Source organism: Pseudophryne corroboree, chromosome 6 (genome assembly GCF_028390025.1).
Source record: "Pseudophryne corroboree isolate aPseCor3 chromosome 6, aPseCor3.hap2, whole genome shotgun sequence".
Lineage (NCBI taxonomy): Eukaryota > Metazoa > Chordata > Amphibia > Anura > Myobatrachidae > Pseudophryne > Pseudophryne corroboree.
The window spans coordinates 383,743,995-383,763,983 of NC_086449.1; the positions used below are offsets into that span (position 1 = coordinate 383,743,995).

A 19,989-nucleotide genomic window follows, 5' to 3' on the forward strand; every position below is an offset into this window, starting at 1 on the left:
GGAACCCTGCTTGTTAGTTTCACCACTGTATGCTTATCTGTATATACCTGCCTCAAATTATGCCACTAATAGACTGTAAATATGTCATTTCCTTTTTAATCATTCCCATTTTATGAACAAATATTTAAAGTTTGCCAGTTGTGCATGCCATAGTGACGTGGTATGATAACACAATTTACATATAAAATATTGCAATCCTAAACCATTCGATCACATAACAGGTACAAAAAAATAGAAAGAAAACCATATGCGTCTCCTTTCCCTGAGATCTTGCCTGTGTGATGGCAATAAAAATGTACAATTAGCCCAATCAGGCTGCAGATCCTAGATGTCACTGGTGAGTAAGGAGGAGGGGGAGGACTCTGGAGCCCAAGCCAGGCAGCTGGAAGTTGCAGCAAGCATTGGTAGTGTCACTGTGCAAAAGAGCACATACATCCAGACTCTACAGTCGCACACATGCACAGTTCGGTGGCTGCATCACCCTTCCAGCAAACTTTACTTACATGCAAAATAAAGGAGGCAGCTTGGCCCAAGGAGCTGTACTGGGAGATCTAGGAAGGTGGAAGTGATAAGAGCGAGCAGGGAAAGGCGCACCTTGTGCAGAGGTGGGAGCAGGACCTGTCCGCATCGGAGCTGCTGAGTCTCCTCATCATTTTATCATTGCAGGGGATCTGATCAGGAGATCCCTGTGTATTTTGGGAAAGCTGCGTTTATTGGCTGGATCTACAGTATCGCCCCTGTTGGAAGTGGGAGAGCAGAACGGATCTGTGTGGAAGAGGCAGAGTAGGGGAACGGAGACCAGGCGCTGTATGCAGCCGCTGCACATGCTTTGAGAGTCGGATACAGCTCCTAAAGGGAGCCAGAGGATCCGGAGCCTCGGGGATCGGCTGCCTACGTTGTGATCCAGAGAAAGGGTCATCTATAACCACCAAGGGCATTACCCAGTATCCCCTCCATGCATACAGTATATATTCTAGCCTGATGTATTAAAGGTGTGCTCGTTGCTGCAAGGTTGCAGCGTACAGAAGAGGCACCTGCCTGCTGCTGCTGCTGGTGATCGCCGGGCATCTGGAGATTATATAGCGCTGTTTCCTGGGAGTATGAGGGGATTGTGATGCTGGGAAAGGGACCATCTGCAGTGTCAATGCGGCTTCACTAAGAGAAGGGGAGAACACGCTCATCTCCCAGGTAAGAGCTGACGGGGAAAGCGCGGATGGCCAATGCTGGAAATACTAGTCACTGCTACACTATGCCGGCTATGCACTATCCGGGGGGGAGACACCTGCGCGTTACCCTGGCGACCCGATGCACCTGGCGTGTTTCCCTGGGATCCTGGAGAGACCTCACTCCCCGCGTGCCCTGCTCCCAGCCTCTAATGCCTCGCTAGGCAGGCATGGCTTGCTGTAGTGGGAATTCATTGCTTTTCCTGACCACTGGAGTTACAGAAGCAGTATTGCGGTATTACAGGCGCCCCTATGTACCATGATCACAGTGCTGTAACAAGCTTATCACAGAGTGTTACCTAACCTGCCTAAATTGCAGGATGTATTTGTATTTCTGTATGATTATAGCTCCCACTGCTTACAGGCACGGGCACACTAAATGAAACCGCTAGTCCCCTAATGTCCTCTAAAAATACATGCCTGCACCCTGTCCTGGAGCTACTGTAGTAGTCAGTGAGAATTGCATACATAGTCAATAAAATAAGATAACAGTGTATAAGTATTAGAGGGACCTATTCACCATCCCTTCATTTCTAAAAAGCAGTAGGTGAAAATTAATATTTCCAAATCTGGTACACCCATGGAAAGACACAGCTTACTGCGGCGTTATTACATTATAGGGACTGCTGTAAGGACTGCAGGTGAGTATGTGATACACTGTGATTCTCACCCAGGGCTGCCAGCCCAGTGTGCTCCTTTATTATGCAGTGGGTATAGCCCCTGGGTCTACTACATTCATTGTGACTATTGCCCTGCGCATTGTTTTTTCAATACTATGTGCTACTCTGTCTCCAGAGGCAGGATACTTAGAATATTATTTACAGTATCACTGTATCTGACCTACAGTAGGTTTAATGATTTTACTTGGAACATGGTGAGGATGGATGTGTCTAGAGGATCCTCCTCAGTAACACCATGCATAGAGCACAGGGGGGCTACTGGTGTTTGGAATCACCCTTTCAGATCAGATATTTGGAATGGGCTGGTTAATTTACTGTAAGAAAATAAAGCAGTGTTAGACCAGACATTTCCTGGCACTGGTTCTCATCCCCTCACACTGTTTTTGCATGGAAAATCTGTAGACATAATTCCACTGTAAGATATCTTCTACGTCTAGTAATCTTTATAGTGATAAATCAATGTAGAAAATGTTGGTCTTTCTGTGAGTGTGGAAGGTGGAAATCCACTGCGTGGCCCTGACATAAAATATACCAGGGAGGAAAGTTTCCTATTGTATTGCCACAGCGCTGGGAGAATCACATGTTCAAAATGTGATTATAATTGTGCTCTACACCTGGAAATACAAAGAGTACCTGTATGAGGTGCCATCACTACAGATTGAGTAGAATTGCGTAATATATATATATATATATAAAATAGGTATAGGATTTTCAATTTCTCACCAATTCCCACTCATTTTCTTTGAATATTACTGGTGAACATATACTGCCAGATCTGCAGTATATAACAAATGTCTCCCAACGCATGTAATGTATCAGCCCCAGGTTAGGATTTCCTCAGAGATGGCTTGTATAAATAGATTGGGGTATACTTGTCAGTTCAGGAGGAGCATGGTCTTGTAATTCTATATTGGCTGCTGCAGGATCTTCTGCCCATGCCACAACGACAGGAAAATGCTGTGGATGGAAGCCTGTAGTTCCTGTATTGTGTTTTACTGCGGCATGCTCATTGAGTATGGGCTGGCACAATGTGATGCTGTGTTTCAAACATCCCACAAATCTCTGACTGCTGCACTGGTGGTGTTACAGAAAGCTTCACTTGCTTACAGCTTCATTAAATCCTTCTCTTTACTAAACCTATTAAGCCACATAGTGAGCGGTATGTGTTTTATCCATTTATTTAGTTCTCTACTATATTCTGCTTTATGCTGATTTTCTTATAGATTTCACTCATGAAAAGTGATCGCAGTTTAAAGAAAAAATGTATAGAACAGAATCCCTTCCATTTATACTAGACATCACTGCCCCCTCTCTGTGTATCAATATTCCTGTCATGCACCTAGATGTATTAGATACACCAAACCTTCCATATACCAAAGAGGCAGGAACACACTGACCAAAAAGCAGAACTGAATTCTTTGTGGGTCACACTGGCAGCATAAGGGCATCACATGTGACCGTGGCATATACCTGTATTTTAGTGGGATTTGGGAATCTTCATTCTCTCCCTCTGTAAAGCAATCTTTGGCTATTCCACACAACTGATGTTTTATAGATAAGCATGGTTGCTGTGTTGAGAATACATCCCCTTTACAGATTAGTTCCATTTACACTTTAGCATGATGTGGATAAAGGCTTTAAAAGACTGTGCCAGGAACTCAGCAGTGTGTTTCTGCAGTGTAACCTTAAAGCCAATCACCTCTCAGCATTTAAGTTGAACCTGGAATAAATTATTCGGAGGATGTAATGTAAATCTTTTAGCGGTACAGATTTGCTTGTTTGTCGGTAAGTGCTTGGCTAACAGATTGCCCCTGCCATTAATTGGAGAATAATGTGTATTTGTACCCTCAGACATGCTTCAGTAGCTCCCCAGCCTCACAATCTACATGATGTGCGATTAGTGGACATTACTGGCAAAGATAGCAAAGTACATGGAAGAACCCTGAGCTGAGAAATCACTGTGCCAGGTGCCTCATGCAGCATCAGCCTAGATTAGATATTAAATCAGTCCATCAGTTCTTAAGATGCTCTGAATAAAAAGATGAGTAATCAATTATTATTTTTTTACCGTTTGATAGTTCAGTGGCTTTCATCTACAAATATATAGTACTGTATCAGGTAGTGCAAGCCAGGCATCTATTTTATATTCATTGCAGTGGCACGCAAATAACATATGCAGAGCCACTATCTAAGTTATAGATAATAATGTGTGTCCCAATCAATAATTGTGCTGGAGAAAAGAAGGAACATAATAAAGGAAGAGTAATTGTCAATTATAATGTCTAAAGACATTATCATGTGTGTGTGTGATATAAAACCAGAACCTTATTGTATTCCCCATAGCATAGCACAAACAGAAAAGGTGGCCATTATTTTGCCATGTGCTTTAGGCAACATATACATTGGTGCAGGGAAAGGCAATCATTCTGTTTAAGTAGGTCTGATACACACACACACACACACACACACACACACACACACACACACACACACACACACACACACACACACACACAGTCAATCACATTCCCTTATGAACATAAAGCAGAGTGCTATGTTTAATAGAAGCTTAATGTGCTGTGCTGCAGTTTAATGGAGCCTGCATGTGCTGTGCTGCAGTTTAGTGGAGCCTGCATGTGCTGTGCTGCAGTTTAGTGGAGCCTGCATGTGCTGTGCTGCAGTTTAGTGGAGCCTGCATGTGCTGTGCTGCAGTTTAGTGGAGCCTGCATGTGCTGTGCTGCAGTTTAGTGGAGCCTGCATGTGCTGTGCTGCAGTTTAGTGGAGCCTGCATGTGCTGTGCTGCAGTTTTTGCATCTCTAACATGTTGTTAAGAAAATGGTCACTATTACTGCAGTAAAAGCCTTGCTACATGATGGCTACAATAGGGAAGGATAGAGCACTCATCCTTCCCATAAACATTACAGCATAAGCTCTTGTCACATGTTTGTATAAAAAACCATGAATGGTGGATGCCTGTGGATGTGTAACTGTTCTATATCATCCTATTACGGTACTTATCTAAAGTTAAGTCAACAGTACTCATGGATGTGCTGTATACTGTATATAGTCTAAAGTATTTATTTGCCCTGCTGGTATTCCTTGATAGCTTTAGCATTATTTAATGGGCATGGTATATATTATTAACACACTCTGTGTTCCGGTAAAACTCAAACCACATGTAATAAATAGATGTACATTATTTCTATATAATAACTTATATTATACTGTGGTCACTTATGGTGAAAGATACATTTTATAATATGGATGTCATCCAATCTACTTATAAACTTCTTAGGGAAGTTAGAAGAAGAAGGGCCCTGGTTAATTAGTTATTAGATCGTTACAGTGTAGTTTTCTTGACGTATCAAGTACACCATTTTATTTTTTATTTTTATATGTATTATCAATTTTAATTAGTGATGAGCGGGTTCGGTTCCTTGGAACCCGAACCCACCCGAACTTCACCCATTTTACACGGGTCCGAGGCATACTCGGATTCTCCCATATGGCTCGGTTAACCCGAGCGCGCCCGAACGTCATCATCCCGCTGTCGGATTCTCGCGAGATTCGGATTCTATATAAGCAGCCGCGCGTCGCGGCCATTTTCACTCGTGCATTGGAAATGTTAGGGAGAGGACGTGGCTGGCGTCCTCTCCGTTTATTGTTGAACTTGATTGTGCTTTATTGCTTAATTGTGGGGAGGACTGGGGAGCAGCTGTATAATATAGGAGGAGTACAGTGCAGAGTTTTGCTGATCAGTGACCACCAGTTTTATCCGTTCTCTGCCTAAAAAAACCGCTCCTTATCTGTGCTCAGTGTGCTGCATATATCTGTGCTCACACTGCTTAATTGTGGGGACTGGTTAGCAGCTGTATTATATAGCAGGAGTACAGTGCAGAGTTTTGCTGACAGTAACCACCAGTATACGTTGTCTGCCTGAAAAACACTCCATATCTGTGCTCTGTGCTGCTTTATTGTGGGGACTGGGGACCACCAGTATAATATTATATAGGAGGAGTACAGTGCAGAGTTTTGCTGACCAGTGACCACCAGTATACGTTGTCTGCCTGAAAAACACTCCATATCTGTGCTCAGTGTGCTGCTTTATTGTGGGGACTGGGGACCACCAGTATAATATTATATAGGAGGAGTACAGTGCAAAGTTTTGCTGACCAGTGACCACCAGTATACGTTGTTTGCCTGAAAAACACTCCATATCTGTGCTGCATTGTAGACAGTATATAGTAGGAGTACAGTGCATAATTTTGCTGACCACCAGTATATAATATATAGGAGTACGGTACAGAAGGCCACTGCTGTACCTACCTCTGTGTCGTCAAGTATACTATCCATCCATACCTGTGGTGCATTTCAGTTTTGCACAGTTTGCTGACCACCAGTATATAATATATAGCATTACGGTACAGTAGGCCACTGCTGTACCTACCTCTGTGTCGTCAAGTATATTATCCATCCATACCTGTGGTGCATTTAATTTTTGCACAGTTTGCTGACCACCAGTATATAATATATAGCAGTACGGTACAGTAGGCCACTGCTGTACCTACCTCTGTGTCGTCAAGTATACTATCCATCCATACCTGTGGTGCATTTTAGTTTTGCACAGTTTGCTGACCACCAGTATATAATATATATAGCTGTACGGTACAGTAGGCCACTGCTGTACCTACCTCTGTGTCGTCAAGTATACTATCCATCCATACCTGTGGTGCATTTCAGTTTTGCACAGTTTGCTGACCACCAGTATATAATATATAGCATTACGGTACAGTAGGCCACTGCTGTACCTACCTCTGTGTCGTCAAGTATACTATCCATCCATACCTGTGGTGCATTTTATTTTTGCACAGTTTGCTGACCACCAGTATATAATATATAGCAGTACGGTACAGTAGGCCACTGCTGTACCTACCTCTGTGTCGTCAAGTATACTATCCATCCATACCTGTGGTGCATTTCATTTTTGCACAGTTTGCTTACCACCAGTATATAATATATAGCAGTACGGTACAGTAGGCCACTGCTGTACCTACCTCTGTGTCGTCAAGTATACTATCCATCCATACCAGTGGTGCATTTCATTTTTGCACAGTTTGCTGACCACCAGTATATAATATATAGCAGTACGGTACAGTAGGCCACTGCTGTACCTACCTCTGTGTCGTCAAGTATACTATCCATCCATACCTGTGGTGCAATTCAGTTGTGTGCAGTATATATAGTAGTAGGCCATTGCTATTGGTACTGGCATATAATTCCACACATTAAAAAATGGAGAACAAAAATGTGGAGGTTAAAATAGGGAAAGATCAAGATCCACTTCCACCTCGTGCTGAAGCTGCTGCCACTAGTCATGGCCGAGACGATGAAATGCCATCAACGTCGTCTGCCAAGGCCGATGCCCAATGTCATAGTAGAGAGCATGTAAAATCCAAAAAACAAAAGTTCAGTAAAATTACCCCAAAATCAAAATTGAAAGCGTCTGAGGAGAAGCGTAAACTTGCCAATATGCCATTTACGACACGGAGTGGCAAGGAACGGCTGAGGCCCTGGCCTATGTTCATGGCTTGTGGTTCAGATTCACATGAGGATGGAAGCACTCATCCTCTCGCTAGAAAAATGAAAAGACTTAAGCTGGCAAAAGCACAGCAAAGAACTATGCGTTCTTCTAAATCACAAATCCCCAAGGAGAGTCCAATTGTGTCGGTTGCGATGCCTGACCTTCCCAACACTGGACGGGAAGAGCTTGCACCTTCCACCATTTGCACGCCCCCTGCAAGTGCTGGAAGGAGCACCTGCAGTCCAGTTCCTGATAGTCAAATTGAAGATGTCACTGTTGAAGTACACCAGGATGAGGATATGGGTGTTGCTGGCGCTGGGGAGGAAATTGACAAGGAGGATTCTGATGGTGAGGTGGACTGTTTAAGTCAGGCACCCGGGGAGACACCTGTTGTCCGTGGGACGAATATGGCCATTGACATGCCTGGTCAAAATACAAAAAAAATCAGCTCTTCGGTGTGGAATTATTTCAACACAAATGCGGACAACAGGTGTCAAGCCGTGTGTTGCCTTTGTCAAGCTGTAATAAGTAGGGGTAGGACGTTAACCACCTAGTAACATCCTCCCTTATATGTCACCTGGACCGCATTCATCAGAAGTCAGTGACAAGTTCAAAAACTTTGGGTGACAGCGGAAGGAGTCCACTAACAACTAAATCCCTTCCTCTTGTAACCAAGCTCCTGCAAACCACACCACCAACTCCCTCAGTGTCAATTTCCTCCTTACACAGGAAAGCCAATAGTCCTGCAGGCCATGTCACTGGCAAGTCTGACGAGTCCTCTCCTGCCTGGGATTCCTCCGATGCATCCTTGAGTGTAACGCCTACTGCTGCTGGTGCTGCTGTTGTTGCTGCTGGGAGTCGATCGTCATCCCAGAGGGGAAGTTGGAAGACCACTTGCACTACTTCCAGTAAGCAATTGACTGTCCAACAGTCCTATGCGAGGAAGATGAAATATCACAGCAGTCATCCTGCTGCAAAGCGGATAACACAGGACTTGGCAGCCTGGGCGGTGAGAAACGTGGTTCCGGTATCCACCGTTAATTCAGAGGCAACTAGAGACTTGATTGAGGTACTGTGTCCCCGGTACCAAATACCATCTAGGTTCCATTTCTCTAGGCAGGCGATACCGAAAATGTACACAGACCTCAGAAAAACACTCACCAGTGTCCTAAAAAATGCAGTTGTACCCAATGTCCACTTAACCACGGACATGTGGACAAGTGGAGCAGGGCAGACTCAGGACTATATGACTGTGACAGCCCACTGGGTAGATGTATTGCCTCCCGCAGGAAGAACAGCAGCGGCGGCACCAGTAGCAGCATCTCGCAAACGCCAACTCGTTCCTAGGCAGGCTACGCTTTGTATCACCGCTTTCCAGAAGAGGCACACAGCTGACAACCTCTTACGGAAACTGAGGAACATCATTGCAGAATGGCTTACCCAATTGGACTCTCCTGGAGATTTGTGACATCGGACAACGCCACCAATATTGTGCGTGCATTACATCTGGGCAAATTCCAGCACGTCCCATGTTTTGCACATACATTGAATTTGGTGGTGCAGAATTATTTAAAAAACGACAGGAGCGTGCAAGAGATGCTGGCAGTGGCCCGAAGAATTGCGGGCCACTTTCGGCATTCAGCCACCGCGTGCCGAAGACTGGAGCACCACCAAACATTCCTGAACCTGCCCTGCCATCATCTGAAGCAAGAGGTGGTAACGAGGTGGAATTCAACCCTATATATGCTTCAGAGGATGGAGGAGCAGAAAAAGGCCATTCAAGCCTATACATCTGCCCACGATATAGGCAAAGGAGGGGGAATGCACCTGACTCAAGCGCAGTGGAGAATGATTTCAACGTTGTGCAAGGTTCTGCAACCCTTTGAACTTGCCACACGTGAAGTCAGTTCAGACACTGCCAGCCTGAGTCAGGTCATTCCCCTCATCAGGCTTTTGCAGAAGAAGCTAGAGACATTGAAGGAGGAGCTAAAACAGAGCGATTCCGCTAGGCATGTGGGACTTGTGGATGGAGCCCTTAATTCGCTTAACAAGGATTCACGGGTGGTCAATCTGTTTAAATCAGAGCACTACATTTTGGCCACCGTGCTCGATCCTAGATTTAAAACATACGTTGTATCACTCTTTCCAGCAGACACAAGTCTGCAGAGGTTCAAAGACCTACTGGTGAGAAAATTGTCAAGTCAAGCGGAACGTGGAGAGGCAGATATAACATGTGCAGAGAGAGTTAGATTTGGGTGGGTTATTTTATTTCTGTGCAGGGTAAATACTGGCTGCTTTATTTTTACACTGCAAATTAGATTGCAGATTGAACACACCCCACCCAAATCTAACTCTCTCTGCACATGTTATATCTGCCTCCCCTGCAGTGCACATGGTTTTGCCCAAATGCTAAAAAAAATCCTGCTGCGATCAACTTGGAATTACCCCCCATGTGCTGTTTGGGGACAATTTTTTTAATCTGCCATCCTGTCTGACACTGCAGTGCCACTCCTAGATGGGCCAGGTGTTTGTGTCGGCCACTTGGGTCGCTTAGCTTAGTCACACAGCTACCTCATTGCGCCTCTTTTTTTCTTTGCATCATGTGCTGTTTGGGGACAATTTTTTTAATCTGCCATCCTGTCTGACACTGCAGTGCCACTCCTAGATGGGCCAGGTGTTTGTGTCGGCCACTTGGGTCGCTTAGCTTAGTCACACAGCTACCTCATTGCACCTCTTTTTTTCTATGCATCATGTGCTGTTTGGGGACTATTTTTTTGAAGTGCCATCCTGTCTGACACAGCAGTGCCACTCCTAGATGGGCCAGGTGTTTGTGTCGACCACTTGTGTCGCTTAGCTTAGTCACACAGCGACCTTGGTGCGCCTCTTTTTTTCTTTGCATCATGTGCTGTTTGGGGACTATTTTTTTTGAAGTGCCATCCTGTCTGACACTGCAGTGCCACTCCTAGATGGGCCAGGTGTTTGTGTCGGCCACTTGGGTCGCTTAGCTTAGTCACACAGCTATGTCATTGCGCCTCTTTTTTTCTTTGCATCATGTGCTGTTTGGGGACAATTTTTTTGAAGTGCCATCCTGCCTGACACTGCAGTGCCACTCCTAGATGGGCCAGGTGTTTGTGTCGGCCACTTGTGTCGCTTAGCTTAGCCATCCAGCGACCTCGGTGCAAATTTTAGGACTAAAAATAATATTGTGAGGTGTGAGGTGTTCAGAATAGACTGAAAATGAGTGTAAATTATGGTTATTGAGGCTAATAATACTATGGGATCAAAATGACCCCCAAATTCTATGATTTAAGCTGTTTTTGAGGGTTTTTTGTAAAAAAAAACCGAATCCAAAACACACCCCGAATCCGACAAAAAATTTTCAGGGAGGTTTTGCCAAAACGCGTCCGAATCCAAAACACTGCCGCGGAACCGAATCCAAAACCAAAACACAAAACCCGAAAAATTTCCGGTGCACATCACTAATTTTAATGTCTGCAAGTATACAAGTTATACATTCTTTATCTTACTTGGATGTTTGCAGTCGAACGTGCCATCTAAATTCATGCATAAAAAGCTGAGATAAATTATCTTGTTTAATATTATAAGGAGGTAGCACATGATTCAAATTAAGATGTTATGGTTTGCATGAGAAAATTGTATCTCAAGTTTTAATCTGAAGGATTTCCAATAAATGAGATTTCAATGGAGATCTGTGCAGGGAATACTAAAATATGTATTTCTCATGCTGCAGAAAGCATTGCTGAGTGTGGCAGTCACATTATTTCACCTCACCAAGTAGGGATGGGTGAAATGGGGATTAGGGTACCACATGCTGTAAAATACAAAGATATAAGAAGTCATTGAGGCATTCCATGACCATATAGAGTTTATAGGCTGATTGCCTTCTCCTATCCTCTTCAATTTACAGCAGAGTATAGCCTATCTTACAATACATAAATTTAGGTCTTAAAACTAATTGTATGATGTGATCGTCATATCTGGTTGCGTTATTTGTGTTTGTGCTTTTTGTTGTTAAACACTCAAACTGATGAATGACATGTCTATTCTCCAGTTGTAATGGTGACTTCGCTGCTCCTCCGATATAAGTGATGGCATTGCTGTTTTTACTTATATAAATGCAATTTGTGTATTATTATGGAATGGTAAACCCAACAGGTGAGGCTAAATCAATGTACTTAAAGGGAAGTTCCCTTTTTTGTAATTTATTTCAAATGTTGATACATAACACTTCATGTTCATTGCGTTAACTGGAGCAATAAAATTGGCTCCATCTGTATGTCTGCTGATTGGGTCATAAGGTCATTAAACAGGATAATGGAAAGTCTGCCTTGTAAATGTTTATTGCATTCTAATGTAGTGTTTTACATTAGCAGTGGATCTTTGTAGGCAATCCTTTTCTATAATGAGCATACCTTTTGGTTTTCAAGTGAAGGTTTATTGAGATAAAGGAGTTGGAGGAAGTTTCTAAACAGTATGTATGACCCTGGGATTTAAATTTATGGCCAGGATCATTATTAACAGTATCAGTAATCAGGTGACATGTGATAATGCATTATTAGCAGTTTACTGGCTAATAGTGGCTTATCGCTTAGCTTCTGCGGTTATCATTAGTTAATAGTCACACATTTGAGCCTAGGAATCATACTCTGCCTCTATACAGTATTTGAAGAGCATTCTCTGTGTGATAATAATAATAAAATATCCTTGGATGTGAAAGATTGTAGTAAACATGGACCATCCTATGGCAGTAGGAGGAATTTTTTTTTTTTTTTCAAAAATAGTTTTAATTTCGGCATTGAGTAATACAGTACAAGTTAGAAAAAAAAGTATTTAGGGCACAATTCAATTCGATGACGGTTGAATAGCGCCAGGAATTAGCTCCTGGGACTATTCAATACAGCGCAGTGGTAAGTCAGAGAATGCCCGTTCGGGCTAAACAGGGCAACAGGGCAAATGCTCGGGGTAAAGGGAGTATTAGTGAAGGTGTTTATAGAATTCACAGAGGGTTATAGGAGACATCAGATATTGATTGGAGGTCGGTCTATAGTATTTGGTAAGACTAACAAGATGTCTGATGGAAGATTTTCCTAATTTCCAGGTGTGATGCTTTGATTTCCAGGTATGATGTAAACTGTGGCAGTTATATTGATATACAGATGGAGCCAAGCTAATCGTGACTCCGTCTGAGGGCGCGCCTATTGCCGGGTCCGGGGCACGCGCTCGTCCGTGACGTGCACACGCCCCATTCACTAGAATGGGAGCGTCTCAGTGCGCTCTCGGCGTGACTAGGCGGACGGATCGCCTAGTCACGCCATGAGCGCTCGTATGCGATGGAGCCGCCTCAGATGAGCACAGCTCCATCTGTATGTTAAATCCCAACATTTTTTGGGTACAGATTCCCACACTTTACTACAATGGCCTACAGGCGTGATTTAATGTTTTTTTCTTTCCAAGGAGATACAATCACTGCTTTCAGTTACCATAAACAGTAACCTGTTATGTAAGTGTGCCTACCCTCGTCAGGTGTGGAATTCTCTGTACAGCAGCTCGCTAACCAACACAGGGTACACTTCTTATATGCACCAATAAGGCAAACTAGGAGTTAATCATTCTGTTACACCCTGGGTTAACTCGGTATCCGTTCACATGGTCGACCATGTTATGGTCGACAGTCATTAGGTCGACCACTATTGGTCGACATTGACATGGTTGACATGGACACAATGTCGACACATGAAAATGGTCGACACATGAAAAAGTCGACATGTGTTTTTTAACTTTTTTTCTTTTGGGGAACTTTTCCATACTTTACGATCCACGTGGACTACGTTTGGAACGGCAATCTGTGCCGAGCGAAGCGGTAGCGGAGCGAAGGCACCATGCCCGAAGCATGGCGAGCGAAGCGAGCCATGCGAGGGGATGCGGAGCACTAATTGGGGTTCCCAGTCACTTTACGCAAAAAACGACACCAAAAAAAGTAAAAAAAACTCATGTCGACCTTTTCATGTGTCGACCATGTGTCCATGTCGACCATGTCAATGTCGACTAATAGTGGTCGACCTAATAACTGACGACCATAACATGGTCGACCATTCATACCGGAACCGGTTAACTCATCTGCCATAGAATCACACTACTTTGCTGATCACCTTTAGAGGAGCACATACACCCTTTTACAAGTAAGTGGGAGATCTAATAAGCAGTGAAAAAAGTGGAGTAGTGAGCCAGTGGAGAAGTTGTCTATGGCAACTGATTGGACAATAAATCTCTAGGTATATGTCCAGCTAAAGTCCCAGCTAATATGTTAGTAAGTAATCTCCACTGCTATGTTTCTGTCTATATCCCATAACTTGTTCTCTTGTATAAATGTGCTTACCATTTTTCCATCCTCTAGAATTACAGGGTGCAGGGTATCAAATACCATCAGACTCTATTTGCGCAAACTTGTAAGATGGATTGTACTTACCCGAATGCCTCTGTGGTGTTTGCTGGTCCTGGATGTTCCTGTACTGTACGCTGTAGTAGAGGTGCATTGAGAAAGGGATTGCACTCTACTATTTGGTACAAATCCGTTTATTTAGTAATAGTGAAATCTGGGACAGACCTGCCTGTGGACGTTAGCCTATGGCTGCAATCTATAGGAGATCTCTAGTTCACACTTGTTACTGTTAAAACTAGAGTTGCCAGCGGGAAGGAGGTACACACGGAGAGATCCGTGCTTACAATCTAAGGAATCTGACTAGATTGCTTGGAAGTTTAGCACGGATCTCTCTTGTGTATGCCCCCCAGCGATTGGCCTGCATGCAGACTCAATCTAGCAAGTCGCTCACTTCAGGGCTGTGTGAAGTGAGAGTCCCCCCCGTCTGTCCCCCCCTTGTTCAGCACACATCGTGCTGAGTGCTGAGCGGGGGGAGAGATGTGTGCTGAGCGGTCTGTGATAGACCGCTCAGCACACATCTCTAGGTGTGTACCCCCCTGGACACCTGTTTTGATAAGAGCTATACCTACTGTAAGATTGTATATGTCACCTCTTGTTAGCTGCATGCTGGCAAACTTTTTAAGGTAAATTGCAAGACATGGAAAGTGTATCTCCCTCAGTGCTAGGAAACCTAGCACTGTTTATTCAGGTAGATACGCTTCCCATTTCTTGTTTGTTCTCTTCCTCAAGATTAATTTCTGGTTTAATATTTGCATTTATGGTAGAGAGACAGTGAGAACAAATCTATATTAGTGAATCTAGAGAGTTGAATGCATCTTGCTGCCACAGCATACAGTATAATGATGTTATTATTATTTCAGTGTGAAATAAAATATATTGAGATTAAAAAAAAACAGCAGGTTTAGCTGGAGTGAAGATGTACAGGTATGGGTTATAGGCATATAGCATGTCTAGATGGTCATATTGCTCAGAGGGTTCCAAAGCAATTACTACCTCCAAGGACATTCACATTTTATTTCAATGGTGGGATATACCTTGGGACTTATCTTTCCAATTCAGCAGCAGTACAGATAATCCTGCCAATGTAAAACAGACCTATTCCCTTATATTAGTTCTCACGCTTTTGATTATCAACTGACTATAAACACAATATTCAGCTTAGAAAGTAATGATAAAGATCTGGCATCATGATGCTCCAGTACGTTAGTTCTGCGGGAGACATCTGTGTGTGACAACACACAGTAGGGACTATTCATTAAATTGTTGATATATATATATATATATATTGTCGAAAAATGGAGAGCGCACTCTTGATTATATAAGAAGTAACAACTTTTACTTTGTAGCATTTGATTACATACATTAAAGGTTAAAATTCATCAGCATGGTGTTTCCACCGCAACTTAGCCGGTATGTCTCCCGAACCACAGCTCGTCTGATCTCCGGCTCTGAATCCGGAGGATGACGTCACGGCGTCTACGTCACTTAACCACGCCCAACGCGTTTCGTACGTCAGGTACTTCGTCAGGGGGTGTGGTTCATTAACAACTTGATCTCCTTATATACCCGTTCTAGGTATTGTTCTCAATGAATTAATTACAACATGATTTCACTTAAAAATACAAATAGACAATTCATACAGCTTATGAACCATTGGCATTTTACAACTACTTCACAAAAGATAAGCTCAAATTATCCATATTTTCAATATCGATTATCAAAGACTAATAATAACCTTACACGGTTTCACATCAATAAACCTATTAATTAACATTACAGCTGGAGTCCATCTCATACATAGATGAACAGCAAATTAGTTCGTATGATCCATTCACACAAAGGTCTGCATCCTATCCTATGTGTCATACTTTCATACCCTATTTCTCTTCTAGAAAATGCCGGTGGAGATTACTAAAAATCATTCTGATTCTTAAAGAATTAATGTGCTTATTCTCTTCAGTCATCCGCCGCGTATATGCCATTCGAGAACACCAGTCGGGACGTAGCCGCTGCCACTGGTACACTCTAACATACATGCACACAGAGTCAGCCTTCCAAGAACGGCACAATATCACAGCCTTCATTCAGACCATCTGGAGCCAGTGTGTTTAGTGTATAGATCCAGAAGGTTTCTCGCTTTGAAAGCAAATTGAGGATGTTACCTTTCCTCTCATCCAACTCTACCCGCTCAATAGCTTTAAATGAAAAACCTTGTAATTGTGAATCACAACAATTTGTAAAATGTCGTGGCACACTATGGTTTTCAACTTTGTGAATGATATTACGTGTGTGCTCCAAAATCCTCAATTTAAGCACTCGCTTAGTTTTGCCTACATAGCGTTTCCCACACTTACATTCTAAAAGATAAATCACATATGAACTAAGACAGCTTAATTTTCCCTTAATTTTCCATGATTTGGTATTATTGGAATTAAAAAATTGTTTATGATCCTTATTAACATATTTGCATACCTTACATTTAGTACATGCATAGAATCCCTCCAATCTATCCACTCGTGGTACAGTAACATTCTTCAAATTGCTAGGGGCTAATTTACTCTTAAGGGAACAGGATCTTCTAAACACTACCTGTGGGTGTGTTGGAATCACTTTCTGTAGTATCGGATCTAGATGTAAAACATCCCAATGTTTCTGTAAGATCCTTTTGATAACATTCCCTTTAGTATTGTACTTGGTTATAAATGGAATGGAGAATCTCTCCTGATCATGCTCTCTTTGTTTATACGTTACTAGTTCGGATCTATTTCTTTCTTTCACCCTATTAAAGGCACCCTCAATAACGTGTTCAGGGTATTTTTTATTTCTAAACCGTTTTTTATATATATCAGCCTGCTCTTCAAACTTAGATAAATCGGAACAATTCCGTCGGAGTCTAATAAACTGTGAATAAGGTATATTGTCTACCCATTTCTTATAGTGGCAGCTATGATAATGTATGTAACTGTTACGGTCTGTTTTCTTAATATGTGTGTACGTCTTAACCTTTCCACCATCCACACAATCCGTACTGTCCAATACCAGATCTAAAAATTCTATCTTGGTTCTTTGAAAATTGGAAGTAAACCGTAAATTAAATGTATTCTTATTTAGAAAAGTCATGAATTCATCAAACATTATCTCACTACCAGACCACACCATCACTTTCAAGAAATCGTTATGAAACATTAGCATCTCCCAGACATAATGGTCAAACGAGACACATTATCATAGCTGCCACTATAAGAAATGGGTAGAGCATGATCAGGAGAGATTCTCCATTCCATTTATAACCAAGTACAATACTAAAGGGAATGTTATCAAAAGGATCTTACAGAAACATTGGGATGTTTTACATCTAGATCCGATACTACAGAAAGTGATTCCAACACACCCACAGGTAGTGTTTAGAAGATCCTGTTCCCTTAAGAGTAAATTAGCCCCTAGCAATTTGAAGAATGTTACTGTACCACGAGTGGATAGATTGGAGGGATTCTATGCATTTACTAAATGTAAGGTATGCAAATATGTTAATAAGGATCATAAACAATTTTTTAATTCCAATAATACCAAATCATGGAAAATTAAGGGAAAATTAAGCTGTCTTAGTTCATATGTGATTTATCTTTTAGAATGTAGGTGTGGGAAACGCTATGTAGGCAAAACTAAGCGAGTGCTTAAATTGAGGATTTTGGAGCACACACGTAATATCATTCACAAAGTTGAAAACCATAGTGTGCCACGACATTTTACAAATTGTTGTGATTCACAATTACAAGGTTTTTCATTTAAAGCTATTGAGCGGGTAGAGTTGGATGAGAGGAAAGGTAACATCCTCAATTTGCTTTCAAAGCGAGAAACCTTCTGGATCTATACACTAAACACACTGGCTCCAGATGGTCTGAATGAAGGCTGTGATATTGTGCCGTTCTTGGAAGGCTGACTCTGTGTGCATGTATGTTAGAGTGTACCAGTGGCAGCGGCTACGTCCCGACTGGTGTTCTCGAATGGCATATACGCGGCGGATGACTGAAGAGAATAAGCACATTAATTCTTTAAGAATCAGAATGATTTTTAGTAATCTCCACCGGCATTTTCTAGAAGAGAAATAGGGTATGAAAGTATGACACATAGGATAGGATGCAGACCTTTGTGTGAATGGATCATACGAACTAATTTGCTGTTCATCTATGTATGAGATGGACTCCAGCTGTAATGTTAATTAATAGGTTTATTGATGTGAAACCGTGTAAGGTTATTATTAGTCTTTGATAATCGATATTGAAAATATGGATAATTTGAGCTTATCTTTTGTGAAGTAGTTGTAAAATGCCAATGGTTCATAAGCTGTATGAATTGTCTATTTGTATTTTTAAGTGAAATCATGTTGTAATTAATTCATTGAGAACAATACCTAGAACGGGTATATAAGGAGATCAAGTTGTTAATGAACCACACCCCTGACGAAGTACCTGACGTACGAAACGCGTTGGGCGTGGTTAAGTGACGTAGACGCCGTGACGTCATCCTCCGGATTCAGAGCCGGAGATCAGACGAGCTGTGGTTCGGGAGACATACCGGCTAAGTTGCGGTGGAAACACCATGCTGATGAATTTTAACCTTTAATGTATGTAATCAAATGCTACAAAGTAAAAGTTGTTACTTCTTATATAATCAAGAGTGCGCTCTCCATTTTTCGACAGTCTTTACCTTTACTCCAGTGGCTTGGAGGGGATCTGAAGCTGCACTCTTGGTGATATTATAAACTCTGATTCACAACAGTTCCTGTTGCGCAACACCTGAACACTTTGAAAGATATATATATATATATATATATATATATATATATGATTTTGTTTTTCAAAATATTTTTATTGATAACAAAGAAATACAGTGTATTCAACAGATACAAGTAGTGAAATTGAATTATAACTACACAATTACAGTACCCATGGAAGGCAGCATATAGTGTAAAATGTGCATTACTCCAGCTTGTTGTTTTTTTAACTTTCTGGTCTCATAAAAAAAAATTGAACACTAAAAGTATGAGAAGTGCATTCCATTTATGAGCTTGCACTAAACTGAGACATCACTGTAGTACTACAATGTGATATGTTTGTGAATAGAAAGTGCTGCCCCCCACCACCACCACACACACACACACACACACACACACACACACACACACACACACACACACACACACACACACACACACACACACACACTACCAACTCCTAAAAGTGTATAAGAGGATCTATAGTTACAGCATGATCCTTAACCCAAGCCATTTTTAAAACTGGGATCTAGTACAATAGAGCTCCCGCAACCTGCTTTCCTCTCAGTCTATTTACTAAGCCTTGGATGGAGATAAAGTATACAGAGATAAAGTACCAGCCAATCAGCTCCTAACTGCCATGTCACAGGCTGGGTTTGCAAAATGACAGTTAGGAGCTAGTTGGCTGATACTTTATGTCCTTCCATTTTATCTCCGTCCAAGGCTTAGTAAATAGACCCCTTAGTGCGCGCTCCAACTACACCAGTCCATTTTATAAATGTGAAATAACTTCTTCAAACTATTAAAATGAAGGATTCAGTGGCTGGAGCCACACCTGTAGGACAGTTTTTCTAGTTTCTGCACTTATGCCATCCTTTGTGGCCAGGCCAGGTCACTCATGTCCATCCTACTTGGTACCAGAATTTCTGTGACTTAATACTACATATGTGATATGTTTAAAAGTCTCTGAACATACTCATATTTGGCTCATAATTATTGTGTTGACAAGTGACCAGATATGGCACTGATGAGGGATCATAAAAACACTTTCTGTTGATTAATGCCTTCAATAAGAAACTATAAGTACAGGTACATTATAGAGTGTTTTTATCAAATATCATGAAGAAATGTGTTTTCTTATACATAAAAATAGTTTGCCATAAAGTTTTAATGATATTTAGTCTATATGTAATGCACATAATTATACAATCGCCAATAGAACTCAATATATAGAGCTGCTATACTCATTAGTTTGCTGTGATTTTTCCAGA

The 19,989-nt window shown here is 41.9% G+C and overlaps 1 protein-coding gene across 3 annotated transcripts in view; it reads left to right on the forward strand.

Annotated features, from left to right (window-relative positions):
• Positions 1–381: 381 nt before the first annotated feature.
• The window catches only part of PLXNA4 (plexin A4), a 1,021,577-nt gene continuing 1,001,969 nt past the window's right edge, over positions 382–19,989 (forward strand). For 2 of the 3 annotated variants that reach the window (XM_063926765.1, XM_063926766.1), the window contains exon 1: positions 382–1,188. The gene's annotated coding sequence lies outside the window, so the exon portion shown is untranslated. The remainder of the gene's footprint in view (positions 1,189–19,989) is intronic. The other variant, XM_063926762.1, reaches the window with a different exon arrangement.